The sequence below is a fragment of the Prionailurus bengalensis genome, chromosome A3 (genome assembly GCF_016509475.1).
Source record: "Prionailurus bengalensis isolate Pbe53 chromosome A3, Fcat_Pben_1.1_paternal_pri, whole genome shotgun sequence".
Lineage (NCBI taxonomy): Eukaryota > Metazoa > Chordata > Mammalia > Carnivora > Felidae > Prionailurus > Prionailurus bengalensis.
The window spans coordinates 26,765,465-26,778,706 of NC_057354.1; positions in this window are offsets into that span (position 1 = coordinate 26,765,465).

A 13,242-nucleotide genomic window follows, 5' to 3' on the forward strand; every position below is an offset into this window, starting at 1 on the left:
ACCTCAGGAGGAGAGAACATGCAGAGACTCACTGGGTTGGGAGAGCGAGTCATGTGACAATCTAGGGGAAGTGTGTTCCAAGCAGAAGGAACAATAATGGCAAAGGTCCAGAGGTGCATCCACACTTGGTGTGTTTAAGAAATAAAGCAGGCCCACATAGCTGGATCAGAGTGGGTATAGGGAAGAGAGTGATGGAGATGACGTTGGAAAGGTAACGAAGCCAGATTGTGAGGCCGTGAAGTCTCGGTGTTGATATGAAACTTTAATTGACACAAGATGAGAGGCACTGGAGGGTTTTGAGCAGAGGAGTAAGCCACACTGGCTTGTATTTTAATAGGATCTTTCTGTCTGCTGGGTGAAGAATGGATTGGAGGGGCACGAGGAAAGCAGGGAACCCAGTGAGCAGGCTGAGGCAGTCATCCAAGGATAATATGACAGTGAGCTTGGGACAAGCTGGTGGCAACTGACAATCATAAAAACTCAGAGAGAGAAAAGATCAGAATACCTGAGACTTCATGGGTATGTACAAGGAAAGTTATTACAGTGCCACTTCTACTGGAAATAACCTCGAAAAGGACTAGTCAATAACCTAGAAAAGGAATAGTCCTAGGGAAGGACTGGAAAGAACCTAGATATCCATCATTTGGGGACTGGGAAAATAAATGATAAGACAATAATGAAGTACCAAGCTATTGTCGAAAAGAATAGGGATGTATAAAAGCTAATTGTATTTCGGGGCGCCTGGGTGTCTGAGTCAGTTAAGCGTCTGATCTCAGGTTAGGATCTTGTGGTTCATGAGTTTGAGCCCTGTATCGGGCTCCCTGCTGTCCACGTGAAGCCCGCTTCAGATCCTCTGTTTCCCTCTCTCTCTGCCTCTCTCTCTCTCTCTCTCTCAAAAATAACTTAATTAAAAAACTAACTCTATTTCTATAGAGTAGCAATGATCAATCTGAAAATAAGATTAAGAAAACAATTTCATTTACAATTTCACCAAAAAGAATACAATGCTTGGGAATAATTTTAACAAAAGCAGTGCAAGGTACTTCAAAACCTAAAAAAAAAAAAAAAAAAAAAAAAAATACCCTCGAAAGAAACTGAAGAAGACCTCAACAAAGGCATCTCATGGGGTGGGAAAGATATCTCATGGAAAAGACATTCTTTCATAGTTTGGAAGATTTCATATTGTTAAGGTGAGGATAGTCTTCAAATTGATCAACATAATTCTCATCTATTAAAAAAATAGACACGCTCATCCTAGAATTTGTATGGAAATGCAAGGAATCCAGAACAGCCAACCAATCTTGAAAAAGTAAACCAGAGTTGGAGGACTCACAATTTCTAATTTCAAAAGTTACTACAAAGTTGCAATAATCAAGACAGTGTGGTAGAAATACCTATCAGTGGAACAGAACCGAGAGTCCGGAAGTAAACCCTTACATTATGGCCAACTGATTTTCAACACAGGTGCCAAGACAATTCAATGGGGAAAAGACGAGTCTTTTCAATAAATTGTGCTGGCACAGCTAGATATCCCCGTGCAAAATAATGAAGTTGGATCCCTATCTCACACCATCCACAAAAATAAGTCAAATGGATCATAGACCTAAAGATATAAGGTAAAACTATAAAATTCTTAGCAGTAAACCTTCATGACCTTGAGTTAAGCAAAGCCTTCTTCATGTGACACAAATAACAACAACAAAAATAAACTGGACTTCATCAAAACTAAAAACATGTGTAGCAAATGAGATAATAAGAAAATGTAGGGGCGCCTGGGTGGCGCAGTCGGTTAAGCGTCCGACTTCAGCCAGGTCACGATCTCGCGGTCCGTGAGTTCGAGCCCCGCGTCGGGCTCTGGGCTGATGGCTCAGAGCCTGGAGCCTGTTTCCGATTCTGTGTCTCCCTCTCTCTCTGCCCCTCCCCCGTTCATGCTCTGTCTCTCTCTGTCCCAAAAATAAATAAACGTTGAAAAAAAAAATTAAAAAAAAAAAAAAGAAAATGAAAAGACACCCCACAGAATGGGAGCAAATACTTGCACATCACAGATCCGGTAAAGGACTGGTATTCCAAATACATAAGTAACACAACTCAACAATAAAAAGACAACATAATTGAAAAGTGGGCAACAGATTTGAGTAGACATTTCTCCAAAGAAGTTATACAAATAGCTAATGAGCACATGAACAGATGCCCCTTATCATTAGTCGTTAGGGTAATACAAATTAAAGCCACAATGAGATGTCACTTTACATCCATTAGAACGGCCATAATCAAGAAGACAATCACAAGTGTTGATGAGAGTAAGAAGAAATTATAACCCAAATATATTTTTGATGTGAATGTAAAATGGTCCAGTGCCTTTGGGAAACAGTGTGGAGGTTCCTCAAAGGGTTAAACATAGAGTTACCGTATGACCCCGATATCTCATGCCTAGGTATCTACCCAAGAGAACTGAAAATATATGTCTACACAAAAAACTTGTAAATGAAAATTTCATAGCAGCATTATCCATCATAGCAAAAAGTGGAAACAACTTCGATGTCCCTCAACGGATACATAAAATGGGGTATGTCCATACAATGGAATATGAGTTGGCAATTGGCAATAAAGAGGTATGCAGTACTGATATATGCTGCAACACAAAAGAACTTTGAAAATGTTATGTTAAATGAAAGAAGCCAGTCACAAAAGACCACATATTGTATGATTCCATTTATATGAAATGTCCAGGAGAGTCAAATCTACAGAAACAGAAAGAAGACTAGTGGTTGCCTAGGGCTGGGGGTTAGACTAAAATAAGGAGTGACTGCTAATGGGTATGTTTTTTTGAGGGGGAGTTGGCTAATGAAAATGTCCTCGAATTGATTGCAGTCATGGTTGCACAACTCAGAATATACCAAAAAACCACTGAATTGTACATTTAAAATGGATGAATGTATGCTATGTGAGTCATAATTCGATAAAAACATTTATTTTTTTTAAAGAATGAAGAAACTCCTTAGGTACTACTAGGGGATAAGTGGATAAGTGGATTGGGCAGGGAGCAAAGTGCACAACAGCTCTTGTATTTTACCATTTGTGTCGAACAAGAGAGCAAACATACATGGGAATTGACCAGCACATGTCGGGCTGAGTCGGGAAGGGCGCACCTAAACACAGTCCCCATGGTTTCTTCCAGGGAGGGAAATTGTGTAGCCGGGTGACAGAACAGGGAAGGAGACCTACAGGTCCTGGTAGACCCTCTGTACTCTTTAATTCTGCATCACTTGACTACAGTAACTACTCAAAAATTAAGTCAATTTAAAAATCAGAGATTTCACGGACAAGATACAATTGAGGCTGGGTAGGATTTCCAGAGGATGAAAAAGTCAAGAAAAGTTTGGTATGTACTTGACAGTGGGGTCGAGGATGGAGGAAAGATGGAAGCAAAGGCTGGACTGACTGCCTTTAACCAGCCGTGACTTTGTTTTCTCATCTGCAAAGTGGAATGATAAGAGTACTTACTTCACCAGGTCATTAAAACTTGCCTCAAAAGCTCTCATTATTATGCCCTCACTTATATCATCTCATTTAATCTCTTTGAGATAGGAATGATTATAAGGGGGTGGCTCAGAGAGGTATAGACACCTGTCCAAGGTCACACAGCCAGCAAATGGGAGAGCTTGGGATTCCCAAGTCTGGGACCCTCAGGTGTACCTCCAAAGCCGGTGCTTGCAATCTGTACACAAACTCAGTAAGTGTGCCCTGGAAACTGAGGAATAGAGAGACAAATTGGGACCAGAGGACACACCCCAGAGTTCAGTCCTGGAGGGAGGGCAGGAGCTAGGGAACAACATGGGCTTCACTTTACAGTGAGTCATTTGACTCTTCCAAAAATATATTTTCCTATTTCTAGGGGTCATTTGCATTTCATATTTCGAATTCTTTGGGACCACTGTTGATTGTTCCATATTCAAAACAGGATGGGGGGGGGTGGGGAAGAGAGCCACAATCATTATTTCAGGACTCAGATATTTCCCCTTTAATTTGCAAAGTAGCCAATGCTCATTTCAAGCAATACCCTCCCAGGCAGGTCAGTGCTGCGCTCATTTCCCAAGACAGGCAGATGAAAATCTGAGAAGACTAGCCCTTAAGAAACTCAACAACAGCCCCCAGCAGGTCCTTGACACCCCTTCTTAAGCGTTCCTCCACTCTCCATCTTCTCCTCTCACCCTGCCTTATTTTTCTCCAGAGAACTTGTCACCACCAGGCACTGTAATACTTATTTATAATAAGTTAATCTGTTTATCATCTGTCTCTTCTGCTTATTTGCAAGTTCCATGCAGGTACTATTCGTGTGCCCATTTTACAGATGAAGAAACTGAAGCTCGAGGTTTGCAAACAGCCAGTGAACGATAGCACTGAGATCCAAACCCTTCGTACTTTGATCAATTTTGTTAATGTTTATTAAGGACTTATTATGTACGTCTCTGCCAGGGGCTGGAAGCACAAAAAGATGGACAAGATAGTCTTGGCCTTCAAGCAACATCCAGTCCGATTAGGGAGAGAAAAACTTAAACCAATAACTTAGATGCAGAGCGGAAAATGCTGTGGGAGAGAGTGAGGCCCATGATATTGTTAAGACCAAAAGTTGGAGGGACACTGGTCCAGCCTGGGCTGCATCAAGGAGGACTTCTTGAAGGAGGTGATAGGTTGACCTTTCAAGGTTGCTAACAGAAGATCATGGCAATGGGTATTTCAGACAGAAGAGACAGCCTGGCAAAGGCTGGAGGGAGGAACAGCCTGGCCTGAGTGATGAACCGTATTGTTGGTGCCTGAAGCCCTCGGTCGTAGACAGGTGGAAAATTAGGCTGGAAATGGCAGCAGACGCTGATAAGGAGCTGGGGCTTTCTCCTGTGGTGACCGCGGACACCATGAGTGCCTTGGATCCCTGCAGCAGGTACCATCCTAACGTCAGCTGACCTGTGCCCAGGGGGGTGGCGCGGGAATGGGGGTGCTGAGGGGAGCCCGTGAAGTTGTTTTTCTGCCCCCAGCTGCGTGGCCTCCTCCAGCTGACGGGTTCCCCCCCCCCCCCCAGGGGGATTGGGGGACAGCTCGGTTTCACAACCCCCTGCCTTCCCCCAGGGTCCCCGGAGGGCAAGAAAAGAGGAAGCGCTTATCTGACTTCCTCCTGGGCCCCTGCGCGTACGCAAACCCAGGCAGGTCCCCTAGGCCTGCCGCCCCCCCAGCATTCCCCGACATAAAAGGCCTGCCCAGGGGCGCCTGGGTGGCTCAGTCGGTTGGGTTGGGTGGCCGACTACGGCTCAGGTCATGATCTCGCAGTCCGTGAGTTCGAGCCCCGCGTCGGGCTCTGTGCTGACAGCTCAGAGCCTGGAGCCTGCTTCTGATTCTGTGTCTCCCTCTCTCTCTGCCCCTTTCCTGCTTGCTCTCTGTCTCTCTGTCTCTCTCTCTCTCAAAGATAATAAACAATTAAAAAAAAAAAAAAAAGACCTGCCCTGCCCCCTCAGCCTTGGCCGGGCTCCTGGAGGGTGCAGCCACGCCCCAGAAACCAAGAGAATGGGTTCGTGTCCCAGCAATTCAGATTTACCGTCTGCTCTTGAGCAATACCTCGTGCCCGAGCTTCGCGTCTTGAACACGGCACGTCCTCTACTCAGCAATTTAAAACTGAGGCCATTGCATGAATTGAGGTGGAGAGATCCCCAAGACACATTGGCAGGATAGGATGAAAACACACTCATCAAAAAAAAAAAAAAAAAAAAAAGAACACGGTTTTGTATTTACCCATATATGTATGGAGATGCTAAGAGAAAGGTCTGGAAACTACACAGCCGGCAACAACAGACGTTGTCGCTGAAGAAGAAAGGAAAGTTGGAATCAGGGGGAAAGAGAGGATGACTTTTTCTCAGTTGTTTTTTTTTTTTTCCATTTTTAAACCAGACTGTATTTGTTTTTATTTTGTGTAATTGAAACACTAATAATTAATGAGAGGACTGACATATATGGTTATTGAAGGTCTTTTCCCCAAACATTTTGTTAATGAAAATTGCCAGGCATGTAGCAAAATTGAAAGACTTTTGCAACAAAACCCCTACAGGACTTACCACTTTACATTCCGCCATTAATATTCTCCTGGCTTCTTCACATGTCTGTCCATCTAGCCATCTGTCCACTCTCCCCCCCTTTTTTTTAAAAATTTTTTTAAATGTTTATTTATTTTTGAGAGAGACAGAGACAGAGACAGAATGTGAGTGGGTTAGGGGCAGAGAGAGAGGAGGGAGACACAGAATCTGAAGCAGGCTCCAGACTCTGAGCTGTCAGTACAGAGCCTGACGCGGGGCTCAAACCCACAAACTGTGAGATCATGACCTGAGCTGAAGTCGGACGCTCAACTGACTGAGCCACCCAGGCGCCCCATGTCCACTCCCCTTTTTAAAATGTATTTCAGGGGTGCCTGGGTGGCTCAGTTGGTTAAGCGTCTGACTTCGGCTCTGGTCATGATCTTGCGGTTCGTGAGTTCAAGCCCCGCGCCAGGCTCTGTGCTGACAGCTCAGAGCCTGGAGCCTGTTTCAGATCCTGTGTCTCCCTCTCTCTCTGACCCTCCCCCGTTCATGTTCTGTCTCTCTCTGTCTCAAAAATAAATAAATGTTTAAAAAAAATTTTTTTAATAAATAAAATGTATTTCAAAGTAAATTACTTCAGGTCACATTTTCATTTTTTTAATTAAAAAAATTGTTTTTATTTTTAAATTTACATCCAAGTTAGCATACAAGGCAACAATGATTTCAGGAGTAGATTCCTTAGTGCCCCTTACCGGTTTAGCCCATCCCCCCTCCCACAACCCCTCCAGCAGCCCTCTGTTCTCTGTATTTAAGGGTCTCTTATGTTTTGTCCCCCTCCCTGTTTTTATATTCTTTTTGCTTCCCTTCCCTTATGTTCATCTGTTTTGTATCTTAAATTCCTCATATGAGCAAAGTCATATGATTTGTCTTTCTCTGACTACTTTCACTTTTCGGCTCACATTTTATTAACTGGAATTCAACGTTTGTTTACAGTATTTTTCGTGTAAAATTTACATACAACAAAGTGCATAAGATTAAGTGTTCATTTGCTGAGTTTTTATAAATGCACGTACACCAACGTAACTTCAACCTGATAAGATATACATTTCTATCACTCTAGAAAGTTCCCTTTTGTCCTAGAGGGTATTTTAATTGCCAACATTTTGTGTCAGCGTTCAGCACAGGGCCAGGTATATAGTAAGTGCTCAATAAATGTTAGCAGAAGGACCCCTGGCTGGCTCAGTGGGTGGAGCGTGCAACTCTTGACCTCGGGAATGTGAGTTCGAGCCCCACGTTGGGTGCAGAGATTACTTAAAGATAAAATCTTTAAAAAAGTAAATGTTAGCTGAAGGAATGAACGTGCACATGGCCTGCTCCCCTGAAGTCATGCCTTTTTCTCTTGCAATCCCCCTGCCCCGGAGCTGAAACTCAGTAAAGGCTTAATAAAGATTTATTGATTGCATTGGGTGTATATTGCTGCGTACATTTAGCAGCTTAAAACATTAGAAACAGTAATTATCACACACAATTTGAGGGGGGGGGGTCAGGAATTTGGAGGCAGCTTAGCTCAGTGGTTTGGCTTAGGGTTTTTCACCAGCCTGCCATCAAGGTCAGGTCTGGAATCATCCAAAAGATTGACTGGGGCTGAGGATCCATTTCCAAGATGCCTCACTCACACGACTCGTGGCAGGAGGTGGCAGTTCCTCACCAAGTGAATCTCTCCATAAGGCTTGCCTGAGTACTCATGACACAGTGGCTGGCTTCCCCCAGAGCGAGGGATCCCGGAGAGCAGGGTGAAGCATCACATTAGTTCTCCGGGTCATCCCTGTTCAGTGTGGGAATGGTCTGCACGAGAGCAGAGATACTAGGAGGCTAGACTAACCAGGGTCTCCTTGGACAAGGTAGTCATTGTGAATGTGTATTCAAATTTTCTGAGCACTTGCTTTGTGCTGGGTGCTACGCTGGGCTCCAGGGAGTGCAGGAATGAGTCAGAACCAGCTATCCCTCTTCCCCTCACAAGATGGGGTAGAGGATGGAGATCAGATAGACATGGAAACAGATGGTGTTACAGAGTATGATAAATATCACAATAGTGTTTTTTTTTTTAAAGCTTTTCTATAATTCACATTCATGGTACAACATTTAAGACACATCATGAAACAAAGTTTCCTTCTCTCCTTGTTATATAGCTACACACTCTTCCAGCTCAGAGGCAGCAACTAGAACTGTTTTGTATATTCTTCCAGAACTATTCCATGCATATACACAAAGACATTTCCCACCCTCTTTACGCAAAAAGACAGCACTATTCAAAGTGCATTGCTCTACACCCTGCCTTTTCCCCCTCACTTACTTTATCTGAGAGATAATTTCATATCAGTTCATAGACAGCTTCTTCATTTTTATGAATGGCTGTATGGCATTCTATTGTCTGCGTGAGCCACAGTTTATTTAACCAGTCTCCTATCCCTGAACAGTTCTTTCTTTCTTTTTTTAAGTTTATTTATGTATTTTTGAGAGAGAGAGAGAGAGAGAGCAGAGGAGGGGCAGAGAGAGAGGGAGAGAGAGAATTCCAAGCAGGCACTACACTGTCAGTGCAGAGCCCCACGTGGGGCCCACGTTTGCCTCACAAACCATGAGATCATGACCTGAGCTGAAACCAAGAGTCGGACGCTTAACTGACTGAGCCACCCAGGCAACCCCTGTTTATTTCTAATCTCAATGATTTTCCTTGCACATCCATCTTCTCCACTTGTGTGAGTATACTTGTAGGAGAAATTCTTGGCAGTGGAATTGTTGCATCAAGGGGTCTGTGCATTTAAAATATTGTTAAATAGGGTTTATACCAACGTACCCTTCCACCTGCCATATGTGACTGTTTCCTTGCACCTGCAACCGCATGTACGTTACCAAACTCTCCAAGCTTAGCCAACCCAGCACTTTAAAAATGTTTTCTCAATGTAGTATTAATTTGTGTTTCTCTTATTATGGGTGAGTTTGAAACTTACCACATATCAGAGTTATTTGTATTTTCATTAAAAATTTTTTATGCTTATTTATTTTTGAGATAGAGGGAGAGAGAAAGAGAGTGAGCACGAGTGGGGGAGGGGGGAGCAGAGAGAGAGAGAGAGAGAGAGAGAGAGAGAGGGACACAGAATCCAAAGCAGGCTCCAGGCTCTGAGCTGTCAGCACACAGCCCGACGTGGGGCTCGAACTCACTAACTGTGAGATCATGACCTGAGCCGAAGTTGGATGTTTAACAAACTGAGCCACCCAGTAACCCCTGTATTTTCTTTTCTGTGAACTGTACAAGTTGCTACTGGGCTATGGGTGTTTATTATCTATTTGAATATCCTCTGCACATCAGAGGCCCTATCCCTTTGTCTACATGATAAGCTTCAAAACCCAGGTTTTGAAGTTTTTGGGGTTTTTTTGGAACAAGTTGCTTTGAGTCAGATAAACGAGAAGTTTCTGCAGGTTGTGTCATTTTCTGTGCATCACTGCAGAGCTTGCCCGGGGTCCAAGGGAGCAGCTGTGTCATGTAGGGCTCGAAAAGGTGATGCTGGGACCTGGGGGTGGGGAATAGGAGGTGAGTGGGCAAGGAGGCAGTTGTTAGCTCTTGCACTGGATGGAAAGGGCTGTCACAGGAGACAGGGAACTCACCATCACAGGAAGTGGGCAGGACAGGCTGGCCTGACTCTAAGACCCTTTGCCCTTCATCTGAAATGCCTGACATAGACAAGTCAGAAATGGAGGGCACGCCAATAGGACTGCCAATTTCTGATAGTTTAAGCCTAAACAGGTGGATACTGCACCTGCGGGCTCCAAGTAACATTATTTAATAGGAACATAAACTTTCTAGAGTGTAAGCCCCACGAGGCCAGGGTTCAAGTGCTAAATAACGGATGAATGAATCCATTCAAAGGATGTGAAAGGCAGCTGTTTCTGAACAGGGAGGGAGCCCTCTCAACCCTGCCCCTCCCTGAACACGCCTTCTCCTTTTCTTTCTCCTCGCCCTATCTGAGTCAGGTCTCTGCCTTTCTCCTCAGGTCCTGCCCCGCTCCCAGGCCCAGACTCTCCTTGGACCTCCAGTCAACCCTCCTCTCCAAGCAGCTAGACTCACTTCAGTAAAATGCAATCCCTTTAGGTCACTCTCCATTGCCTGCACTTCAAAAGCCTTCTCAATCTGCCCACTCCTCTGCTTTCCTCTCCTTTAAGTCCTGCTCCCCACCCCTGACACCCCATGTTCCTCCAGCAATAAAAATGGTCGTATTTATTGAGCACTTGCGGTATGTACGTTTACGTGGATTATCCTGAAGTCTTCAGCAATCTACAAGATCTCTGAGGGTGATGCTATTATTAGCCTCATTTTGTAGGCGAGGGAACCAAAGACCCAGAGACATGTAGGAGCTTATCCAAGGCCCCCCAACTAGCAAATGATAGAATTGGGATTCAAAAGTCACTTGGTCTGACCCCCGGGGCCACCAGTGCCTAACCACTGCAGTAGAGCTAACTGGTTACCAGTCCTTGAAGTGTGCCATGTTCCTTCGTGCTCCCTGCCCTTTGCTCATGATGGCCCTGCCGGGGAGGGGGGGGTGGGGCTCTCCTGTCTACCTTATTCCACCTGCCAAAAATCTTGCTCCTCCTTCAAAGTCTTGCTCGTAAGTCACCCCCTCTGCAAAGCCTTTCCTGTCTTCCCTAGGAAGAGATAGTTTCGCACTCTTTGATTTGACAGTTGAGAACTTTATGCTGTAGTGATTTGGGGACTCCCATCAAGCTGAGAGCACCCCCCCCCCAGTGGGCAGGGATTGTTCTATATCTCCCTCTTGTCTAGCACAATGCCTGCTACAGAGTGTATGCTCTCTAAACATCTGGTGATCAAATGACAGCGGCCAGAGGCCTCTTTCCCAGCACACAGTCAAGGAGCGCCGCTAGGAGTCATCTGTTGGAAGCTGGGAGGGAGAGAAGTTAAGTTGCAGGGCCCTAAATAAAAGGAGCCACACTGTAAGGGGCAGCTGGAGATGATTTCACTAACTTTACCACTTGTCCATGGGTCAAAACTGTGCCCAGGAGACCGAGCTGGTACAGAAATTCCATCCTTACCCCACCCCTAGAGGTCTTTGGGAAGCAGCTATCTCATGCCCAGGGGTATTTCCCCTCTTGCAGTGCCAAGAATGAAACCATATTGGGAAGTGATCCTGGCAGGGTCTCTGAATGCTACAGGAGGAAGTGTGGCCAGAGTCCGCAGGCTCAGAGCCTAGACTGCCCCAGTCAGGGCCCTTTGGACCTCAGAAACCAAGGCATTACATGGCTTTGGTAAGAGGGTAGTTCCGGGGTGGGTGGGGACTTCCTTGGGGTGTGAGGGAAATTGCTCCATCCCTGGAGCTATGAGGCAAGAATGTTCCAGGACTCTCGGCAGCCCTGTCACTGTGCTTCTCCCTCTACGTCTGCTTCACTCAGGAACTTATTAAAGTTCCCTATAGTCTCAGGATAAATGCCTCAGCCTGTGGTCACTACATCCCAAAAGCTGCCGGACAGGATAGCAAAGTGGCTAGGAGCATGCGCGCTGGGGTTGGCCAGATATGGGTCCGAATCCCAGCTTACTGTGTGACCTTGGGTCATTCACTTCACCTCCTTACGTTCCAGTTCCCTCATTCATAAAATGAAGGTAAACAAATTTGAAAACATCAAAATTATGGATTTGTTCAGTGGAACAAATTTGTTCAAAGGAAGTCACCATAGGCCAGTGGTTCGCAAAGTGTACTCCCTGGACCATCAGCATCACCTGAGTACTTGTTAGAAATGCAGAACCTCAGGTCCCACCCCTACTCTAGGGAGTCAGAGACTCTGGGGTGGGGCTCAGTGATCTGTGTTTTAGCAAGCTGAACAGGAGATTCTGGTGCACGGTAGAGTTGAAAGCCACTGCCACAGACAAACCCAGCGGATGAGCAGTGGATTAGGTGAAGATACTGAGAACATCAATATCCAGCAAGAGATTAATATCTAAAATTTACAGGCTACTCCTGCAAATCGACAAGAAAAAGACAGGAAACCCAATTCATAATGGGCACGAGACAGGAACAGGCAATTCACTGAAGGGGAAGCCCAAATGTCTGGCAAGCACAGAAGATTCTGAGTCTCATATCATCAGAGAAATTCAAACACTGAGATGACCTCACACCCAAACTATAGGCAAAATTGAAAATGTGGGGAGACAAGCATCTTTCACACGCTACTAGTAGAATTTAGTGACATGTAAAAAATATGTGCCCTGTGATTTAGGATTCCATCTTGGGTATAGGGTCCAAAGAAGTTTTCACACAGGCTTATAGGGTCATGTACACAGATGTTCATCACAGTGTTGTTTGTGGTGAGAGGGAATTGGAAGCCACCTGGGCATCCATCACAGGGGGACAGGGGTGAATAAATAACGCCATGGATGCTCAGCTTGGAATGCTTTGCAGCAATATGATACAATAGGCTAGATTTTCCCACAGAAACATGGATGGAACTTAGAAATGATCATATGATGGAGTGAAAAAAGAAAGCATCAGATTGAGATCTTTACACAATACCATTCATGTGGTGTAAATACACACACGATGCATTGTGTATTTTACGTCTAGGACGTATGTGTATTTTACGTCCAGGACGTAGATCAACACATAGAGTTGGTGCCCACGGTGGGGAGGGGAAGGAGGGTGGGGAATGGGTGGATAGAGGGGGGAATAAAGCAAAAGAAAACATCATTTGCTACAAACTGAGTATAAATCCTGGAACCCTGGACCTGAAGCCCTAATAATAATATTACTTTAAAATTGGTGATAATTAGGGGCACCTGGGTGGCTTAGTCTGTTAAGCAGCCAAATTTGGCTCAGGTCATGATCTCACGGTCTGTGAGTTCGAGCCCCGTATTGGGCTCTGTGCTGACAGCTCAAAGCCTGGAGCCTGCTTCTGATTCTCTCTCTCTCTCTCTCTCTCTCTCTCTGCCCCTCCCCTGCTTATGTTCTGTCTCTCTCTGTCTCTCAAAAATAAATAAATATTTAAAAAAATTTTGTTAATTGGTGATAATTGTACCTACCTCACGGTAAGGACCATGTGTCTGGCCATGGAAGGCTCTAAAGCTTTACAAATAAGTTTCGGCACTTCTGCGTGAGTCTCTGGCCCCCTCTCAGGGGTCACT